Source organism: Pinus tabuliformis, chromosome 8 (assembly GCF_031772625.1).
Source record: "Pinus tabuliformis cultivar Carrire ecotype Pingquan chromosome 8, CPIR1, whole genome shotgun sequence".
Classification (NCBI taxonomy): Eukaryota; Viridiplantae; Streptophyta; class Pinopsida; order Pinales; family Pinaceae; genus Pinus; species Pinus tabuliformis.
Genome location: NC_142294.1, coordinates 573,840,534 through 573,861,220, shown reverse-complemented (window position 1 = coordinate 573,861,220; position 20,687 = coordinate 573,840,534). Strand labels below are relative to the sequence as shown.

At 35.2% G+C, this 20,687-nt stretch overlaps 2 long non-coding RNA genes across 3 annotated transcripts; both read left to right on the top strand.

Moving 5' to 3' along the window:
* Positions 1-385: 385 nt before the first annotated feature.
* Positions 386-8,356, top strand: LOC149236780 (uncharacterized). Its single transcript, XR_016268441.1, has 3 exons — positions 386-464; positions 566-893; positions 8,235-8,356. It is a non-coding gene; the product is annotated as an uncharacterized LOC149236780 (long non-coding RNA).
* Positions 8,357-8,455: 99 nt separating this feature from the next.
* LOC149236779 (uncharacterized) lies at positions 8,456-19,394 on the top strand. Of its 2 annotated transcripts, XR_016246252.1 has the most exons (28): positions 8,456-8,533; positions 9,283-9,359; positions 9,711-9,787; positions 9,890-10,371; positions 10,820-10,914; positions 11,414-11,486; positions 11,592-11,902; positions 12,070-12,146; positions 12,551-12,624; positions 13,252-13,328; positions 13,436-13,697; positions 13,847-13,915; positions 14,109-14,159; positions 14,254-14,349; positions 14,852-14,928; positions 15,031-15,325; positions 15,486-15,562; positions 15,883-15,941; positions 16,569-16,645; positions 16,751-16,903; positions 17,208-17,272; positions 17,434-17,492; positions 17,671-17,721; positions 17,816-17,911; positions 18,414-18,474; positions 18,579-18,892; positions 19,072-19,148; positions 19,344-19,394. It is a non-coding gene; the product is annotated as an uncharacterized LOC149236779 (long non-coding RNA). The 2 variants fall into 2 exon arrangements; XR_016246251.1 differs by lacking the exons at positions 16,751-16,903; positions 19,344-19,394 and having other exon boundaries at positions 16,569-16,591; positions 19,072-19,145.
* Positions 19,395-20,687: the final 1,293 nt, after the last annotated feature.

The following is a 20,687-nucleotide window of genomic DNA, read 5'->3' as shown; positions in this document are numbered from 1 at the left end:
TACATCTAGTTTAGAAAATTTATATTTTTTTGAAATATAGCACAAAATATATTTGGACTGAATATAGCACAAAATATAGCACAAAATATATTTATATTTTTTCCCTTGTGGTTTATTTGTGCTATATATTTATCACTTCGTATATTTGTTATTCATACCTTCAAACTCTTTAGTTTAAATTTGATTAGAAATCTAATATTTTATTGTATATCTAATGCAAATGGCTTGTTCCATTGAGCATGAATACACGAAATACAAAATGGACTCTCCCCTTTTATATAACAATCTTAAAGAAATGTGTGCTTCTTATTACAATTAATTATTGTGTATGACTCTCTTGTTTAACTTATATAACTATTCTAATATCTTATTTTGTATCTGTTATAGATGGCTTGTTTTGATGAGCACAAGCAAGTGGAATAAAAAAGCGAGTGTCCATTGTTATAAAACAAACTCTAGGGGAGGTGTGTTTCCTATTATGAATAATTATTGGTTTTGAAATATGCTTACCATTATTAATTGTGTTTATATTTTAACCTTATTCAACCCATTTTTTTTCTTTCAGCAGAGGAGAGCATATTGTAGGAGAAATGATGTGCAGAGGGGATATTTGCAATTTTTCTTTGTACTTGTCTGCATGTTTTATTTTTTGAGTTTGAGCATGGCCATGCTTTTTGTTGTACTCTTTTTCTTTTTTTTTGGCTCATTTTTTGTAGTTTGGTCTTGGCTTCATTTGTTGGGTATGTTGTACTCGTTTTCCTTTGTTTGCACGTTTTTTGTAGTTTGGTCTTGGTTTCATTTGTTGGGTGTGGAAAAGGAAATGAAAGAAGCAGACAAAGAAATAAATGAAGGAATCAGATAGAGAAAATGGAGGTTATTGCTCATAAATGAAGGTGAGTCAACATACCTATATGCAATGCATTTTAATTAAAAGTATCTTTTGCTAATTTGTGGCTCCACTTGTTTGTTATTCAATTTATTATGTGTTATCTATGCTCTCATAATCAACTATATTGATCTTCTTTATGTATTGAACAACTACAATCGTACAATCTACGAAGGTGAAGTGGTGAATATGCATTAGACATTCTACAAATGTGGCACAAAGGATGGGTGAGCCATACTTTTCTTCTACAAAATACTATTGTCCTTTAATACCCTGAAATATTTGTTGTTTGCACAAAGATTTATCATTCTGTCCTAGTTTTGTGGTAGTATGATATGGTTCATGGGTGCGAGATTCAAGATTTTTGCTCGCAACTTTGACATGAAAGAAATGGAAAAGTTATACTAGTGTTTCCATGTTTAGGGCTTATTGTTCATAATTGCAAATGCTATGATATTAGTTTAGGAGAGGGTGGGTATGTGTATGGTTAATTCATACTAGTTTTCCCATGTTTAGGGCTTATTGTTCATGATTGCAAATGATATAATATTATCTTAAGAGAGTGTAGGTATGTGCATGGTTAATTCATTGCTTTGTGTATTTGTTATTTGATCTCTCATGGTTTATTTGTGATCTAATATATAAATCTTACTTTGTGCAATGACTACATTTGTAGTGTTTGGGAGGGTCGAGTGGAGAAGATACTTTAGGCAATGTAGATGCAGCACAGGGGATGTGTGACTCATGATGTTTTCCAACAAAATAGTGTTATTATTATTTGTTTGCTTGACATTTTCTCTTTCTAGCATGGTTCTCGAGTAGTACCACTCAATTAGTGGTTTGACGTATACATCAAATGGTATGTTTAAATTTATATGTTTTCTTGCTCCACATCACACGCACACCCCCACACAACGTGTCCTAGAGAGGAGGCTGGTAAGTTTGAGCAAGCATGCATATTGACCCTTCAACTAATCGGCCATTGTGTTAATGGACAACACAACTGCCTTATGACCCCTATGATTTTTGGTGTTCAATAAATTTAAAATATGCTTAGATCTTTAAAAAAAGAATTATTTCTCTTATGATAACACTAGTTGCATTATTCCTAGAAGAATAACATCTAGTTTAGAAAATATGTATTTTTAGATATGGCATGGATATAAATGGTCTGGAATTTGGATGACAAGTTCATGCCTTCAACTCTCTAGTTTAACTTTTGTTAGAATTATGATATTTTATTTTGTAATATAGAATATGGATACATGAAATACAAAACGGATTATCCCTCTTTTTATAACAAAAGTCAAAGACAAGTATGTTTCATATTATGATTAATTATTGCATTCAATTCTCCTCTTCAACTTTATTGATTCTAATACCTTATTATGTATCTATTGTAGATGTCTTGTTTTGGTGAGCACGAGTAAGCGAAATACAAAATGGAGTCTCTATGGTAATATAACAAACTCTAGAGGAAAGAACAACATCATGATCATCAATGCAACGGAACATAAAAGAACTAGAGAAGAAGAGCATGCACACATAGAGACACCAAGATTGGTCCAAGACTAAGGCAAAACCCACTATGGGGAAAACCCTTGCAAATTCTTCTTCTTCTTAAATCGTCATAAAATGTTTCAGCATAGAGTAGAATGAGCTCAATACATAAACTTGCAGTAGATATTTACAGAATAGAAGCAGACTGCAGAACAACAAAGAGAAACCCTTTATCCATTAGACTACTGAAGCCAGCTGAAGGCAACTGTCAAACACTAGATCAAAACCCTGGACGCTCCCAACAAGGCAGACTACAAGCGACTGAAACTTCCTGGATGCCCCCTTAGCCACTGTGTGTGAGCATCTGTGTTTGGCCTAAACATTCACTAGAAGACTGTATGCATGCGTTTGGGGACAAACACACCAAAACTGCTCCAAACCCCCAGTTGCTCCCTTCTTGCTACTGTGCAAGCGACTGGGACTGCTCAGTCACACCCTTGACCTCATTGTGTGAGCGTTTGGGGACCAACACTCTCTGATCTACTTTAGAAACCCTAGACACTCCCTTCAGGCTTATGTGCGAGTGTCTGAGACTTCCTAAACACACCCTTGACAACTCTGCGTGTGAGTCTGTGGACGAAAATACTCAGTTATGTACGTGTGACCGAGAAACAGAAACCCTAGATCTGTGCAAGCTTCAACCCTGTAGTTTCGTACCCTTGTGCTAACTCTCTGTTAGACCTGTGCTAACTAAGACAATAGAAGAGGAGTGCTAACCAAGACAATAGAAGAGGAGAAGATGGCTTGATCAATGTGTCCAAATGAGCTTGATGTCTCTTCTATTTATAGGCTTCCATGAGGGTCCACTTGATGTTGAGGCCGACCTGTCCAATTGTACATATGCATAGGGCCGACTTGATCCAATATACATGAGTGGGAACATAAATTCAAAACCAACTTTTGCTTGTTCAAATGAAGTTATTTTAGGTCGATTTTGGTCCTCTCAAAATGAGGAATCTATTGCAATTATTATCTTCATCATATGAGCGGTCCAAAGTGGAATTTGACCATAGTTGCATAGATTTAACGCTTCCTCTCAACTAGGGAGAATTCCACCTGCTGATATTTGTCTATTGATCAATATGGCATTCAAGTGTCATCACGTATTGTCACTGAACATCTCTGTCATGTAGGCGTCATGCCATGACCATCTCAAGTATCACATCATCACAAATCATCAATGTACATCTCGAGCTATCCCTTGCTTATTCCTACTTATCTCTTGATTGTTCTTGCTCATATGTTGAACATTCTTGAATGTAAAAGAAGAAGAATTTTGACATTGGAGGGGACCCAATCCACCACCCTTTGTCCATCGGTCTACTACCCTGAATCTCGGCGGGGAGCTAAATTTGCAATCTATATCATCATCAGAGAGCATACCATTAAGGGAGCATATCTCGACCTTGAACCACATTGGGGAGCTTAATCTCAACCATGAAATCTCATGGGGGAGCTTACATCTACCACCCCATATCGAGCAATAGGATATCCAAACACACAGGGGAGCACATCTTGACCCTGGGATCATTGGGGAGCTCAATCTCAACCCAAAACCGCATAGGGTTATCTAAACCCATCCTATTGCTTACTGATCTTCCCATCGATGACCCTGAATAGTCATGTGTTAGAACACTTGCATCATAATTGACTTGGGTTGTACACCCCAAGTACACTCTCAACTTGTTGGTCAAACGAGGAGCGGTATTCTTGACAAGCCCTGCTTGTGGGTATGATGCCAACTGGGATATACTGTGCAAAGACTAGACAGGGGAGCAACATTCTCCGACCCTATGTGTGAAAATTCGTAAACCTGGAATCCCTACTACAACAAACTGATGTTACTTCTCCTACTTGTTAATCCATACAAGTTATTTACTGTGTTCTACGGTAAATATTGTAGTAAATACAACTGCAACATCCATGATTTAAAATAATATGCCGAAACAAGAAACTGAACAGGAAAAAGATACAACACAAGTGACATAGTTGCTTTTGGACAAATGTCCCCAGAAAAACCCAATGCGGGAAAACCAGTGCAACAACTCTGAGGGTTTTATTATTATGCTAGTAATTTTTGAATACAACTTCTGGATGCCTTCTCGACAATCCAGTTACAGAGAATATCATTGACAAAGAAATTTGTGAGATTACGTCACACTCACTGGAAGTCCTGGCTGATCCAGTCCTTGAAGGAACAACCCTTGGCTGCCTCTGCATCAACCCAACATCACACTATCTAAAATCTGCGTTACTCTTCCTGGCTTATCGATTTGCCTTTAAGATTCAGATTTCTACTCTCCCGGTCTCACACCTCAGCGTCCAGCTATAGAAATCGAACCTTCCAACAAATTTCGGACTCTCTCAAGGCTTTTGCGCTGCCTTTGCGTGGCCTTGCATATCTCTGCGTCAGCCTCTTCTGGCTTAGCGTTGCCTCTCTCGGATCTCTCTCTGCCTCCTTTGTTGAGTATTCCTAGATCAGGAGAAGTCTCCAACTGCAACTATCCCTGCCCCTCATTGCAAAAGCTCACTTTGAATTTGTCATTGGCAACTGCTCTGCTTCAGAAATTCGATCTTCTGAACTGTGTGTGTGTGTTCTCTATCAAGCCTCTTCTTATATCTTTCTGTTGGACAACCAACGATCCAGATTACCTTTTAATCAATGGCTTAGATCATTTTGGCTTGATCCTCGTCTTCTTCTACAAGTTACACTCACAGTTTAGATTATTACCCATTAATTATTTTAATTTCCTAAGTTTAGACTTAGGGTCCCATTAAAAATAATTAATTATTTATTAAAACTGTTTCTGGGTGGAATTTCCCAAAATGATTATGGGTATTGGAGAATTAGAGCACATCTGGTGCTACCAGAAATCAACACTCCCTCTTAGCGAGGAATGTGCTCTAGCAATGCAACCTGCTGAAGCATCACTCTGTCCTGTAACATCTCCTTCTGCGTTGCTGATGTCTGACATCCTGTCCACCAAGTATTGTGCAAATGTTGCATCTGTACTGCTGCTGACCCTGCCACTGTCAACACTGCATCTGTGCTGCTATTGGCATTGCCACTTCCAATTGTGTTGAAGAAAGTATAACTAGGTTCGGTATTTACAAATGTAACTTTGATCTTTGTACTTTTCAAGAAAAAGAATATTATTTTTGTAAATTAAATGAATGAGTTTCTTGCTCATTTCATAGGTCTAGAAAAGTCAAAGAGTCAAAGTCATATGTAAGGAGCTCTTCTTGAGCCTTCATGTAATATATATGGGCAATCGGATGTCTAAGAATAGCCCCCCAAGACCAACACAATCCTCTTGAAGACAAGCAAGCAAAACATTGAAAAACACAGTCACATCGGCCACAAAAATGAATTTAAAGTCATGTTGGTTCACCTGGTAATGTCAGCTTATTATGGAGGCACAACACCTATAAATAGGCAACTAGGGTCATCACAAAACTGCAGTTTTACAGAAGTGCGGATTACGGAGGTGCGGATTACAAAACTACGGATCACTCTGAAATTTCGGTGATACATAACCTCGGGCAAGCACAGTGACAAGATCTCGGTGGCAAGCACAGTAATATATAATCTCGGGTCTCTCTGTGATGTTGTGTGGGAAAAGGGACTTCAGATACCTCTATTATCCTCGGTGATGATCACAGTAAATATATCAGTCTCATGACCATGATCTCTTCTAGTTTTCAATGACTACTGTCTCAAATGTTACAGTGTCGGCATGCATATAAAGAACCACAGTCATACTCTGTCTCAGCTTGTATATATACGCAGTCACAATCTTGATGTATTTACAATGGAGAGGATCATACAGTCTCAACACAACATCAAAACACAATAATGATCTAAGTATAGTCACAACTATGATCTCATATCTCTGTAGTAGTGCAACAAGATGATACAGTAATGATGGTGCACTTGAGATGATGTGAAGATGGAGTAATGGTGCAGAAGCAATGATCTCATTGTCATAATGAGTATCTCAGTAGAAGCACAATAATGTTCTCAGTGATGACAATAGCAAGGAAAATCTCCGTAATGCAGTGATGATGAACTCAACAACGACGAAGAAAAGGATTGGTGTCTTGGTCTTGGAGTGGCATAGTAAGTCAAGGGTCATGGTCTTGGTATTCATCAAGTAGAATCTCTATAAGAAGATTTTGTGCGGGTTCTCCTCTCCAAAAGGGAGAGGTTTTGGCCCTGGCAGAAAGCCAACACCTTCTGTTCTTGTCTCTTGTATTTTGGTAACTGTTTGATGAAGTAAGAAATACACACACTAATGATATCAAGATCAGATTGTGCTAATAAGTAAAAAGTTAAAATACCTCACAAATAGTTATCATGCTAAGAAGAATCACAATAACTACATTTGCCCTAGATTCTTCAATAAACTGCATCTGCACTGCAACCTTCTCCAACTACTACTGCTATTGCATCAACAAAGGAAAAAACATCCTAAATTACTGAACTTGTGTTCAGTATGATGTATCTCGTTGCTGGAGTCTTATTGCTGCTAGTCTCTATGCTAACCCTCTAAAGCCTCTGTGCTGCTGCTGACCTCTGCTCTATGCCATTTGCACTGCTGCCAACTCTGCTCTGCGCTGCTCAGTCTCTGGCGCTACTAGCCTTTGCAATTATCACTTCAACGCTCCTCTGCACCAACTGACACTGGTCCATCCTGCTACTTCTGACCTGGGCTCCTGTAGCAAGGAATTGATCCAAGAGATGGGCTCCTCAAGGATCTTGCCCATCTGTAGCTCTTTCAAACTACAACATTAAATCAGCCCACCTCCCTCCTGGAGGTATCTCGGCTGTCATGGCAAACTCATCCTCCTCGATCTTCGCGGCTGCAATCTTCAGATCATGCTTCTCATCTTTGTCCTTCTTCCTCAGAGGACACTGTGTTGCGTAGTGACTGAATTCAGCCCACTTGAAGCATTTGATCTTTGAAACATCTTTCTTCTTCTTTCGTTGCTCCTGTTGCCCCTTGGATGGGCTGCATTCTCATCCTCCTCCTTGGGCTTCGACTCACTGTTGTTGCTTCCGTCAAGTTTACACTTTACCAAGTCCCTCCTGAGCTCCGCTTGCTTAAGAGCTTCCCACATCTCATCCCAGTTTGGCAAAGCCGCCCTGCCCAGGATGCTCTGGACAAAGACTTGCCACTCCTCAGATACTGAATTTAAGGCTAGTCTTACCATCTCGGAACCTTGAGGTGTTGACCCCACAACTGCCAATTCATCTTGGGTCTCTTGAAGGTTCCCCCTTCTGCATCTGTGTAGATCTCATCTTTTGCTCCAAGTACATCTTCCGCTGCTTGGAAGATCCTTGATACAACGTCGACAATGCATCCCACATCTCCTTGGCAGTGTTTCTGCCAGCTATGCGATAGACTATATGATCCTTCACTACGTTGAGGATGATTCTTTTTGTCTTCGCCATTTCTCCCTTGTACTTCTTGAGCTGATCCGGATCTGTGGCCTCAGCTACTACGCTGTCGACGTAGACTTTTATCATTTTGTCCTAGTTTTGAGGTAGTATTATATGGTTCATGGGTGCCGGAGTCAAGATTTTTCCTAGAACTTTGATATGAAATAAATGGAAAACTTATACTGGTGTTCCCATGTTCAGGGCTTATTGTTCATGATTGCCATTGTTATAATATTAGCTAAGGGAGGGTAGGTATGTGTATTGTTGATTCATCGCTTTGTGTATTTGTTATTTGAGCTCTCATAGTTTATTCGTGATCTAATATATAAATCTTACTTTGTGCAGTGACTACATTTGTAGTGTTTGGGAGGGTCGAGTGAAGACACTGAAATAAATGGAAAACTTATACTGGTGTTCCCATGTTCAGGGCTTATTGTTCATGATTGCCATTGTTATAATATTAGCTAAGGGAGGGTAGGTATGTGTATTGTTGATTCATCGCTTTGTGTATTTGTTATTTGAGCTCTCATAGTTTATTCGTGATCTAATATATAAATCTTACTTTGTGCAGTGACTACATTTGTAGTGTTTGGGAGGGTCGAGTGAAGATACTTTAGGCAATGTAGATGCAACACAGAGGATGGGTGAGTCATGTTGTTTTCCAACAAAATAGTGTTATTATTATTTGCTTGTTTGACTTTTTCTCCTTCTAGCATGGTTCTCGAGTAGTACCACTCAATTACTGGTTTGACATATACATCAAATGGTATGTTTAAATTATATGCTTTCTTGTTCCACTTCACACACACACCCCTACACAACGTGCCTTGGAGAGGAGAATGGTAAGGTCGAGCAAGCAGTGACACTGACCCTTCAACTAATCGACCACTATGTTAATAGACAATACTATTACCTTGTGGCCCCTATGATTTTGCGTGTTCAATAAATTTAAAATATGCTTAGATCTCTCTTACAAAAAGAACTATTTCTCTCATGATAACATTGTTTGCATTATTCCTAGAAGAGTAACATCTAGTTTTGAAAATTTATATATTTTTGGATGTAGCATGGAATATAAAATGTTGCATTATTCCTAGACGAGTAACATGTAGTTTCGAAAATTTATATATTTTTGGATGTAGCATCGAATATAAATGGTCTCGAATCAAGTTGGATGACAAGTTCATGCCTTCAACTCTCTAGTTTAACTTCTGTTAGAATTTTAATATTTTATTTCGTACTATAGAAGATGGATACATGAAATACAAAATGGATCATCCCTCTTTATATTAAAACTCAAAGACAAGTATGTTTCATATTATGATTAATTTTTACATTCAATTCTCTAGTTCAACATTTTTTATTCTAATATCTTATTATGTATCTATTGTAGATGTCTTGTTGTGGTGAGCACGATTAAGTGAAATAAAAAATGGAGTGTCTATCGTTATATAACAAACTCTAAAGGAGGTATGTTTGCTATTAGGAATAATTATCAGTTTTGAAATATGCTTACCATTACTATCTATGTTTGTATTTTAATCTTATTCACCCCACTTTTTTTCCTTTCAGCCAAAGAGAGGACACTGCAATAGAGATAATGTGGAAAGGGGGAGTTTGCAATTTTTTGTTTGTTGTTGTCTACATGTTTTGGTTTTGTTGAGTTTGAGAATAGTCATTGCAATAGAGATAATGTGGAAAGGGGGAGTTTGCAATTTTTTGTTTGTTGTTGTCTACAGTTTTTGTTGAGTTTGAGAATAGTCATTTCTACATTCAATTCTCCATTTTTTATTCTAATATATTATTATGTATCTATTGTAGATGTCTTGTTCCGGTGAGCACGAGTAAGTGAAATACAAAATGGAGTGTCTATCGTTATATAACAAACTCTAGAGGAGGTATGTTTGCTATTATGAATAATTATTGGTTTTGAAATATGCTTACCATTACTATCTGTGTTTGTATTTTAATCTTATTCACCCCACTTTTTTTCCTTTCAGTCGAGGAGAGGACACTGCAATAGAGATAATGTGCAAAGGGGGAGTTTGCAATTTTTTGTTTGTTGTTGTCTACATGTTTTGTTTTTGTTGAGTTTGAGAATGGTCATGTTTGTTGTTGTACTTGTTTAGCTTTGTTTTACACCATTTTCTCATTTCTTGTAGTTTGGTCTTGGTTTTGTTTATTGGATGTGCCATAGGAAAGGAAGGCAGCAATGAGAGAAACTGAAAGAGATAAGTTTGAGGTTATCATTCATAAATGAAGGTGAATCACCTTAACTGTATGCAATGCATTTCACTCACAATTACTTTTTGCTTATTTGTGAATATTTTTGCTTGCTTTTCAATATATTATATGTTTTATATGTGTTTTCACACTCAACTATATTGATCTTCTTTGTGTCGTGAGCGGCCACAATTGTATAACTTATGAAGGTCAAGGTGAAGATACCATAGACATTCTAGCAACACAAATTGGACGATTGGTGAGCCATATTTTTTCCTACATAAGAATATTGTCCTTTAATTGACTGAAATATTTATTCTTTGCGAATCATATTATCTTCTTGTCATGGCTTCAAGATAGTATGATCTTGCTAATGGGTGTGAGAATTGAGATTTTCCAAGAACTTTTATACGAAATAAAGGGAAATGTTATATCGAGGTTGACATTTTCCGGGCTTATTGTTCATTGTTGTTGCTAATATAACATTAGCGAAGGGTGAACAGGTGTGTGTGATTAATTTATTGCTATGTATATTTGTTATTCATTTTCTCTGGTGGTTTATTTGTGATCTAATATATAATACTACTTTGTGCAGTGAGTGACTATGGAATAGGTGTGTGTATGATAAATTTATTGCTCTGTATATTTGTTATTCTTTTTCTCTTGTGGTTTATTTGTGATCTTATATATAACATTACTTTGTGCAGTGAGTGACTATAGCTGCAGTGTCTGGGATGGTGCAGTGCATTTTTCTTGCTCGACATCACATGGACACCCCCACACATTGTGCCTTGTAGAGGAGGTGGGTAAGGTTTAGTAGACAAGCATACTGACCCTTCAACCAATCAACGATCGTGCTAAGATACAACACTATTGCCTGGTGGACCCTAGGATTTTCGATGTTCAATATGTTTAGATATGCTTAGTTTCATTTTCCGAAAAATTTACAGCTTATGAAAACATTGCTTGCATTACTCGTAGTAGAAGTACATCTAGTTTAGAAAATTTATATTTTTTTTAGATATAACACTCAATATAATTGGACTCGAACTAAGTTGCATGACAAGTTCATACCTTCAAACCCTCTAGTTTAAATTTTCATAGAAATCTAATATTTTATTGTGTATCTAGTGCAAATGGTTTGTTCCATTGAACATGAATACATGAAACAGAAAATGGACTCTCGTTTTATATAATAATCTTAAAGAAATGCATGTTTCTTATTATGATTAATTATTGTGTTCCACTGTTTAGTTTAACTTATATAACCATTCTAATATCTTATTGTGTGTTTGTTGTAGATGGCTTGTTTTGATGAGCACAAGCAAGAGGAACACAAAAGAGAGTGTCCAATGTTATAAAACAAAATCTAGGGTAGGTGTGATTCCTATTATGAATAATTATTGGTTTTGAAATATGCTTACCATTACTAATTGTGTGTATATTTTAACCTTATTCAACCCATTTTTTTCCTTTCAGTAGAGGAGAGCACATTGTAGGAGAGATGATGTGTAACGGGGATATTTGCAATTTTTCTTTGTTCTTGTCTGCATGTTTTGTTTTTCTGGGTTTGAGCATGGCCATGCTTTGAGTTGCACTCTTTTTCTTTTGGTTTTTTTGTTTGGATCAATTTTTGTAGTTGGACTTGACTTCATTTGTTGGGTGTGTTGTACTTGTTTTCCTTTTTTTCATGTTTTTTGTAGTTTGGTCTTGGCTTCATTTGTTGGGTGTGGAAAAGGAAATGAAGGAAGAAGACAGCGAAATGGGAAGGTTATTCTTCATAAATGAAGGTGAGTCAACATACCTATATGAACATACCTATATGCACTATGCACTGCATTTCACTTAAAAGTATCTTTTTTTTTTAAATTGTGGCTCCATTTGTTTGTTATTCAATTTATTATGTGTTATCTATGCTCTCATAATCAACTATATTGATATTGTTTATGTATTCAAGAACTACAATTGTACAGTCTACGAAGGTGAAGTGGTGAATATGCATTTTACATTCTACAAATGTGGCACAGAGGATGGGTGAGATGTACTTATATTCTACAAAATACTATTGTGCTTTAATATCCTGAAATATTTGTTGTTAGCACAAAGTTTTATCATTTTGTCCTAGTTTTGAGGTAGTATTATATGGTTCATGGGTGTGAGATTCAAGATTTTTCCTAGAACTTTGATATGAAATAAATGGAAAACTTATATCGAGGTTCCCATGTTCAGGGTTTATTGTTCATGATTGCCATTGCTATAATATTAGCTAAGGGAGGGTAGGTATGTGTATAGTTGATTCATCGCTCTGTGTATTTGTTATTTGAGCTCTCATGGTTTATTCGTGATCTAATATATAAATTTTACTTTGCACTGTGTATTTGTTATTTGAGCTCTCATGGTTTATTCGTGATCTAATATATAAAGTTTACTTTGTGCAGTGACTAAATCTGTAGTGTGGGAGGGTCGAGTGGAGAAGATACTTTAGGCAATGTAGATGCCACACAAACGATGGGTGAGTCATGTTGTTTTCCAACAAATTAGTGTTATTATTATTTGTTTGCTTGACATTTTCTCCTTCTAGCATGGTTCTCGAGTAGTACCACTCAATAAGTGGTGTGACATAAACATCAAATGGTATGTTTAAATTTATATGCTTTCTTGTCACACATCACACGCACATCCCCACACGACCCTTCAACTAATCGACCACATTGTTAATGGACAACACTATTGCCTTGTGGCCCCTATGATTTTGGGTGTTCAATAAATTTAAAATATGCTTAGATCTCTCTTACAAAACTAATTATTTCTCTTATGATAACATTGGTTGCATTATTCCTAGAAGAGTAACATGTAGTTTTGAAAATTTATATATTTTTGGACGTAGCATGGAATATAAATGGTCTGGAATCAAGTTGGATGACAAGTTCATGCCTTCAACTCTTTAGTTTATTTTTTGTTATAATTTTAATATTTTATTTTGTACTCTAAAAGATGGATACATGAAATGCAAAATGGATCAACCCTCTTTATATTAAAATTCAAAGACAAGTATGTTTCATATTATGATAAATTTTTACATTCAATTCATCCAGTTCAACATTTTTTATTCTAATATCTGATTATATATCTATTGTAGATGCCTTGTTCCAGCGAGCATGAGTAAGTGAAATACAAAATGGAGTGTCTATCGTTATATAACAAACTCTAGAGGAGGTATGTTTGCTATTATGAATAATTATTGGTTTTGAAATACGCTTACCATTACCATTACTATCTGTGTTTGTATTTTAATCTTATTCACCCCACTCTTTTCCTTTCAGTCGAGGAGAAGAAACTGTAGTAGCGATAATGTGCAAAGGGGGAGTTTGCAATTTTCTGTTTGTTGTTGTCTACATGTTTTGTTTTTGTTGAGTTTGAGCATAGTCATGTTTGTTGTTGTACTCGTTTCGCTTTGTTTTACACCATTTTCTCATTTCTTCTAGTTTGGTCTTGGTTTTGTTTATTGGATGCGATATAGGAAAGGAAGGCAGCAAGGAGAGAAACTGAAAGAGATAAGTTTGAGGTTATCATTCATAAATGAAGGTGAATCACCTTAACTATATGCAATGCATTTCACTCACAATTACTTTTCGCTTATTTGTGAATCTTTCTGCTTGCTTTTCAATTTATTATATGTTTTATGTGGTTTCACACTCAATTATATTGATCTACGTTGTGTCGTGAGCAACCAGAATCACATAGCTTATGAAGGTCAAGGTGAAGATACCATAGACATTTTAGCAACACAACTTGGGCGATTGGTGAGCCATATTTTTTCCTAATAAGAATATTGTTCTTATAATCGACTGAAATATTTGTTCTTTGCGAATCATTTTATCTTTTTGTCATGGCTTCAAGATAGTATGATCTTGTTAATGGGTGTGAGAATTGAGATTTTCCAAGAACTTTTATATGAAATAAAGGGAAATGTTATATTGAGGTTGACATTTTCAGGGCTTATTGTACATGGAGGGTGTTGCTATAACATTAGCCAAGGGTGAATAGGTGTGTTAATGATTAATATGTTGCTCTTTATATTTGTTATTCATTTTCTCTCGTGGTTTATTTGTGGTCTCATGTATAATATTACTTTGTGCAGTGAGTTACGATAGTTGTAGTGTCTGGGATGGTGCAGTGCATGTTTACTTGCTCCACATCACATGGACACCCCCACACATTGTGGCTTGTAGAGGAGGTGGGTAAGGTTGAGTAGACAAGTATACTGATCCAATCAACCAATCAACGATCGTGCTAATTTACAACACTATTGCCTTGTGGACCCTAGGATTTTGGGTGTTCAATATGTTTAGATATGCTTAGATTTATTTTCTGAAGAAGTTACAGCTTATGAAAACATCGGTTTTATTACTCGTAGTAGAAGTACATCTAGTTTAGAAAATTTATATATTTTTTAGATATAACACTTAATATAATTGGACTAGAACTAAGTTGCATGACAAGTTCATACGTTCAAACACTCTAGTCCAGATTTTCTTAGAAATCTAATGTTTTATTGTGTATCTAGTGCAAATGGCTTGTTGCATTGAACATGAATACATGAAACAGAAAATGGACTCTTTCGTTTTATATAATTATCTTAAACAAATGTGTGTTTCTTATTATGCGTAATTATTGTGTTCGACTGTTTAGTTTAACTTATATAACCATTCTAATATCTTATTTTGTATTTGTTGTAGATGGTTTGTTTTGATGAGCACAAGCAAGAGGAATAGACAATAGAGTGTTCAACGTTATAAATCAAACTCTAGGGGAGGTTCGTTTCCTATTATGAATAATTATTGGTTTTGAAATATGCTTACGATTACTAATTGTGTGTATATTTTAACCTTATTCAACCCATTTTTTTTTCTTTCAGGAGAGGAGAGCACATTGGAGGAGAGATGATGTGTAACGGGGGTATTTGCAATTTTTCTTTGTTCTTGTCTGTATGTTTTATTTTCTGAGTTTGAGCATGGCCATGCTTTGCATTGTACTCTTTTTTTCCTTTTTTTTGTGGTTGGACTTGGCTTCATTTGTTGGGTGTGTTGTACTTGTTTTCTTTTTATTTTTTATTTTTTTATGTTTTTTGTAGTTTGGTCTTGGTTTCATTAGTTGGGTGTGGAAAAGGAAATGAAGGAAGAAGAATGGAAGGTTACTCTTCATAAATGAAGGTAAGTCAACATACCTAAAGCAATGCGTTTCACTTAAAAGTAATTTTTGCTAATTAAAAGTATTTTTGGCTAATTTGTGGCTCCATTTGTTTGTTATTCAATTTATTATGTGTTATCTATGCTCATAATCAACTATATTGATCTATTTTATGTATTGAAGAACTACAATTGTACAGTCTACGAAGGTGAATTGGTGAATATGCATTAGACATTCTACAAATGTGGTATAGAGGATGGGTGAGTCGTACCTATCATGTACAAAATACTGTTGTGCTTTAATATCCTGAAATATATTTGTTGTTTGCACAAAGTTTTATCATTTTGTCCTAGTTTTGAGGTAGTATTATATGGTTCATGGGTGCAAGATTCAAGATTTTTCCTAGAACTTTGATATGAAATAAATGGAAAACTTATACTGGGGTTGCCATGTTCAGGGTTTATTGTTCATGATTGCCATTTCTATAATATTAGCTAAGGGAGGGTAGGTATGTGTATAGTTGATTCATCGCTCTGTGTATTTGTTATTTGAGCTCTCATGGTTTACTCGTGATCTGTAGTGTGGGAGGGTCGAGTGGAGAAGATACTTTGGGCAATGTAGATGCCACACAAAAGATGGGTGAGTCATGTTGTTTTTCAACAAATTAGTGTTATTATTATTTGTTTGCTTGATGTTTTCTCCTTCTAGCATGGTTCTCGAGTAGTACCACTCAATTAGTGGTTTGACATATACATCAAATGGTATGTTTAAATTTATGTGCTTTCTTGTCCCACATCACACACACATCCCCACACGACCCTTCAACTAATCGACCACATTGTTAATTGACAACACTATTGCCTTGTGGCCCCTATGATTTTGGGTGTTCAATAAATTTAAAATAAGCTTAGATCTCTCTTAGAAAACTAATTATTTGTCTTATGATAACATTGGTTGCATTATTCCTAGAAGAGTAACATGTAGTTTCGAAAATTTATATATTTTTGGATGTAGCATGGAATATAAATGGTCTGGAATCAAGTTGGATGACAAGTTCATGCCTTCAATTCTTTAGTTTATTTTTTGTTAGAATTTTAATATTTTATTTTGTACTCTAAAAGATGGATACATGAAATGCAAAATGGATCATCCCTCTTTATATTAAAACTCAAAGACAAGTATGTTTCATATTATGATAAATTTTTACATTCAATTCATCCAGTTCAACATTTTTTATTCTAATATCTGATTATATATCTATTGTAGATGCCTTGTTCCAGCGAGCATGAGTAAGTGATATACAAAATGGAGTGTCTATCGTTATATAACAAACTCTAGAGGAGGTATGTTTGCTATTATGAATAATTATTGGTTTTGAAATACGCTTACCATTACCATTACTATCTGTGTTTGTATTTTAATCTTATTCACCCCTCTTTTCATTTCAGTTGAGGAGAAGAAACTGTAGTAGCGGTAATGTGCAAAGGGGGAGTTTGCAATTTTTTGATTATATATCTATTGTAGATGCCTTGTTCTAGCGAGCATGAGTAAGTGATATACAAAATGGAGTGTCTATCGTTATATAACAAACTCTAGAGGAGGTATGTTTGCTATTATGAATAATTATTGGTTTTGAAATACGCTTACCATTACCATTACTATCTGTGTTTGTATTTTAATCTTATTCACCCCACTCTTTTCATTTCAGTTGAGGAGAAGAAACTGTAGTAGCGGTAATGTGCAAAGGGGGAGTTTGCAATTTTTTGTTTGTTGTTGTGTACATGTTTTGTTTTTGTTGAGTTTTAGCATAGTCATGTTTGTTGTTGTACTCGTTTTGATCTGTTTTACACCATTTTATGATTTCTTGTAGTTTGGTCTTGGTTTTGTTTATTGGATGTGATATAGTAAAGGAAGGCAGCAAGGAGAGAAACTGAAAGAGATAAGTTTGAGGTTATCATTCATAAATGAAGGTGAATCACCTTAACTATGTGCAATGCATTTCACTCACAATTACTTTTCGCTTATTTGTGAATCTTTCTGCTTGCTTTTCAATTTATTATATGTTTTATATATGGTTTCACACTCAACTATATTGATCTACGTTGTGTCGTGAGCAACCACAATCGTATAGCTTATGAAGGTCAAGGTGAAGATACCATAGACATTCGAGCAACACAACTTGGGCGATTGGTGAGCCATAAGAATATTGTCCTTTAATCGACTGAAATATTTGTTCTTTGCGAATCATTTTATCTTTTTGTCATGGCTTAAGATAGTATGATCTTGTTAATGAGTGTGAGAATTGAGATTTTCCAAGAACTTTTATACGAAATAAAGGGAAATGTTATATTGAGGTTGATATTTTCAGGGCTTATTTTACATGGAGGGTGCTGCTATAACATTAGCCAAGGGTGAATAGGTGTGTTAATGATTAATTTGCTGCTTTGTATATTTGTTATTCATTTTCTCTCGTGGTTTATTTGTGGTCTCATATATAATATTACTTTGTGCAGTGAGTTACTATAGTTGCAGTGTCTGGGATGGTGCAGTGCATGTTTACTTGCTCCACATCACATGGACACCCCCACACATTGTGGCTTGTAGAGGAGGTGGGTAAGGTTGAGTAGACAAGCATACTGACCCAATCAACCAATCAACGATCATGCTAATTTACAACACTATTGCCTTGTGGACCCTAGGATTTTGGGTGTTCAATATGTTTAGATATGCTTAGTTTTATTTTCTGAAAAAGTTACAGCTTATGAAAACATTGTTTCTATTACTCGTAGTAGAAGTACATCTAGTTTAGAAAATTTATATATTTTTTAGATATAACACTTAATATAATTGGACTCGAACTAAGTTGCATGACAAGTTCATACCTTCAAACACTCTAGTTCAAATTTTCTTAGAAATCTAATGTTTTATTGTGTATCTAGTGCAAATGGCTTGTTGCATTGAACATGAATACATGAAACAGAAAATGGACTCTTTCGTTTTATATAATAATCTTAAACAAATGTGTGTTTCTTATTATGCTTAATTATTGTGTTCGACTGTTTAGTTTAACTTATATAACCATTCTAATATCTTATTTTGTATTTGTTGTAGATGGTTTGTTTTGATGAGCACAAGCAAGAGGTTCAACGTTATAAATCAAACTCTAGGGGAGGTTTGTTTCCTATTATGAATAATTATTGTTTTTATAATATGCTTACCATTACTAATTGTGTGTATATTTTAACCTTATTCAACCAACTTTTTTTTTCCTTTCAGGAGAGGGGAGCACATTGTAGGAGAGATGATGTGTAATGGGGATATTTGCAATTTTTCTTTGTTCTTGTCTGCATGTTTTGTTTTCTGAGTTTGAGCATGGCCATGCTTTGCGTTGTACTCTTTTTCTTTCGGTTTTTTTTGTGATCATTTTTTGTGGTTGGATTTGGCTTCATTTGTTGGGTGTGTTGTACTTGTTTTCCTTTTATTTTATTTTATTTTTTTATGTTTTTTGTAGTTTGGTCTTGGTTTCATTTGTTGGGTGTGGAAAAGGAAATGAAGGAAGAAGAATGGAAGGTTATTCTTCATAAATGAAGGTAAGTCAACATACCTGAAGCAATGCATTTCACTTAAAAGTATTTTTTGCTAATTTGTGGCTCCATTTGTTTGTTAAAGTATTTTTTGCTAATTTGTGGCTCCATTTGTTTGTTATGCAATTTATTATGTGTTATCTATGCTCATAATCAACTATATTGATCTTCTTTATGTATTGAAGAACTACAATTGTATAGTCTATGAAGGTGAATTGGTGAATATGCATTAGACATTCTACAAATGTGGCATAGCGGATGGGTGAGTCGTACCTATCTTCTACAAAACACTGTTGTGCTTTAATATCCTGAAATATTTGTTGTTTGCAGAAAGTTTTATCATTTTGTCCTAGTTTTGAGGTAGTATTATATGGTTCATGGGTGCGAGATTCAAGATTTTTCCTAGAACTTTGATATGAAATAAATGGAAAACTTACACTGGGGTTCCCATGTTTAGGGTTTATTGTTCATGAGTGCCATTGCTATAATATTAGCTAAGGGAGGGTAGGTATGTGTATAGTTGATTCATCGCTCTGTGTATTTGTTATTTGAGCTCTCATGGTTTATTCGTGATCTAATATATAAATTTTACTTTGTGCAGTGACTACATCTGTTGTGTGGGAGGGTCGAGTGGAGAAGATACTTTAAGCAATGTAGATGCCACACAAAAGATGGGTGAGTCATTTTGTTTTCCAACAAAATAGTGTTATTATTATTTGTTTGCTTGACGTTTTCTCCTTCTAGCATGGTGTCGAGTAGTACCACTCAATTAGTGGTTTGGCATATACATCAAATGGTATGTTTAAATTTATATGCTTTCTTGTCCCACATCACACGCACAACCATTTGAATTTATATGCTTTCTTGTCCCACATCACACGCACATCCTCACACGACCCTTTAACTAATCGACCACATTGTTATTGGACAACACTATTGCCTTGTGGCCCCTATGATTTTGGGTGTTCAATAACTTTAAAATATGCGTAGATCTCTCTTAGAAAACTAATTATTTCTCTTATGATAACATTGGTTGCATTATTATTAGAAGAGTAACATGTAGTTTCGAAAATTTATATATTTTTGGATGTAGCATGGAATATAAATGGTCTGGAATCAAGTTGGATGACAAGTTCATGCCTTCAACTCTTTAGTTTATTTTTTGTTAGAATTTTAATATTTTATTTTTACTCTAAAAGATGGATACATGAAATGCAAAATGGATCATCCCTCTTTATATTAAAACTCAAAGACAAGTATGTTTCATATTATGATAAACTTTTACATTCAATTCATTCAATTCTCCAGTTCAACATTTTTTATTCTAATATCTGATTATATATCTATTGTAGATGCCTTGTTCCAGCGAGCATGAGTAAGTGAAATACAAAATGGAGTGTCTATCGTTATATAACAAACTCTAGAGGAGGTATGTTTGCTATTATGAATAATTATTGGTTTTGAAATACGCTTACCATTACCATTACTATCTGTGTTTGTATTTTAATCTTATTCACCCCACTCTTTTAGGAGAAGAAACTGTAGTAGCGATAATGTGCAAAGGGGGAGTTTGCAATTTTCTGTTTGTTGTTGTCTACATGTTTTGTTTTTGTTGAGTTTGAGCATAGTCATGTTTGTTGTTGTACTCGTTTCGCTTTGTTTTACACCATTTTCTCATTTCTTCTAGTTTGGTCTTGGTTTTGTTTATTGGATGCGATATAGGAAAGGAAGGCAGCAAGGAGAGAAACTGAAAGAGATAAGTTTGAGGTTATCATTCATAAATGAAGGTGAATCACCTTAA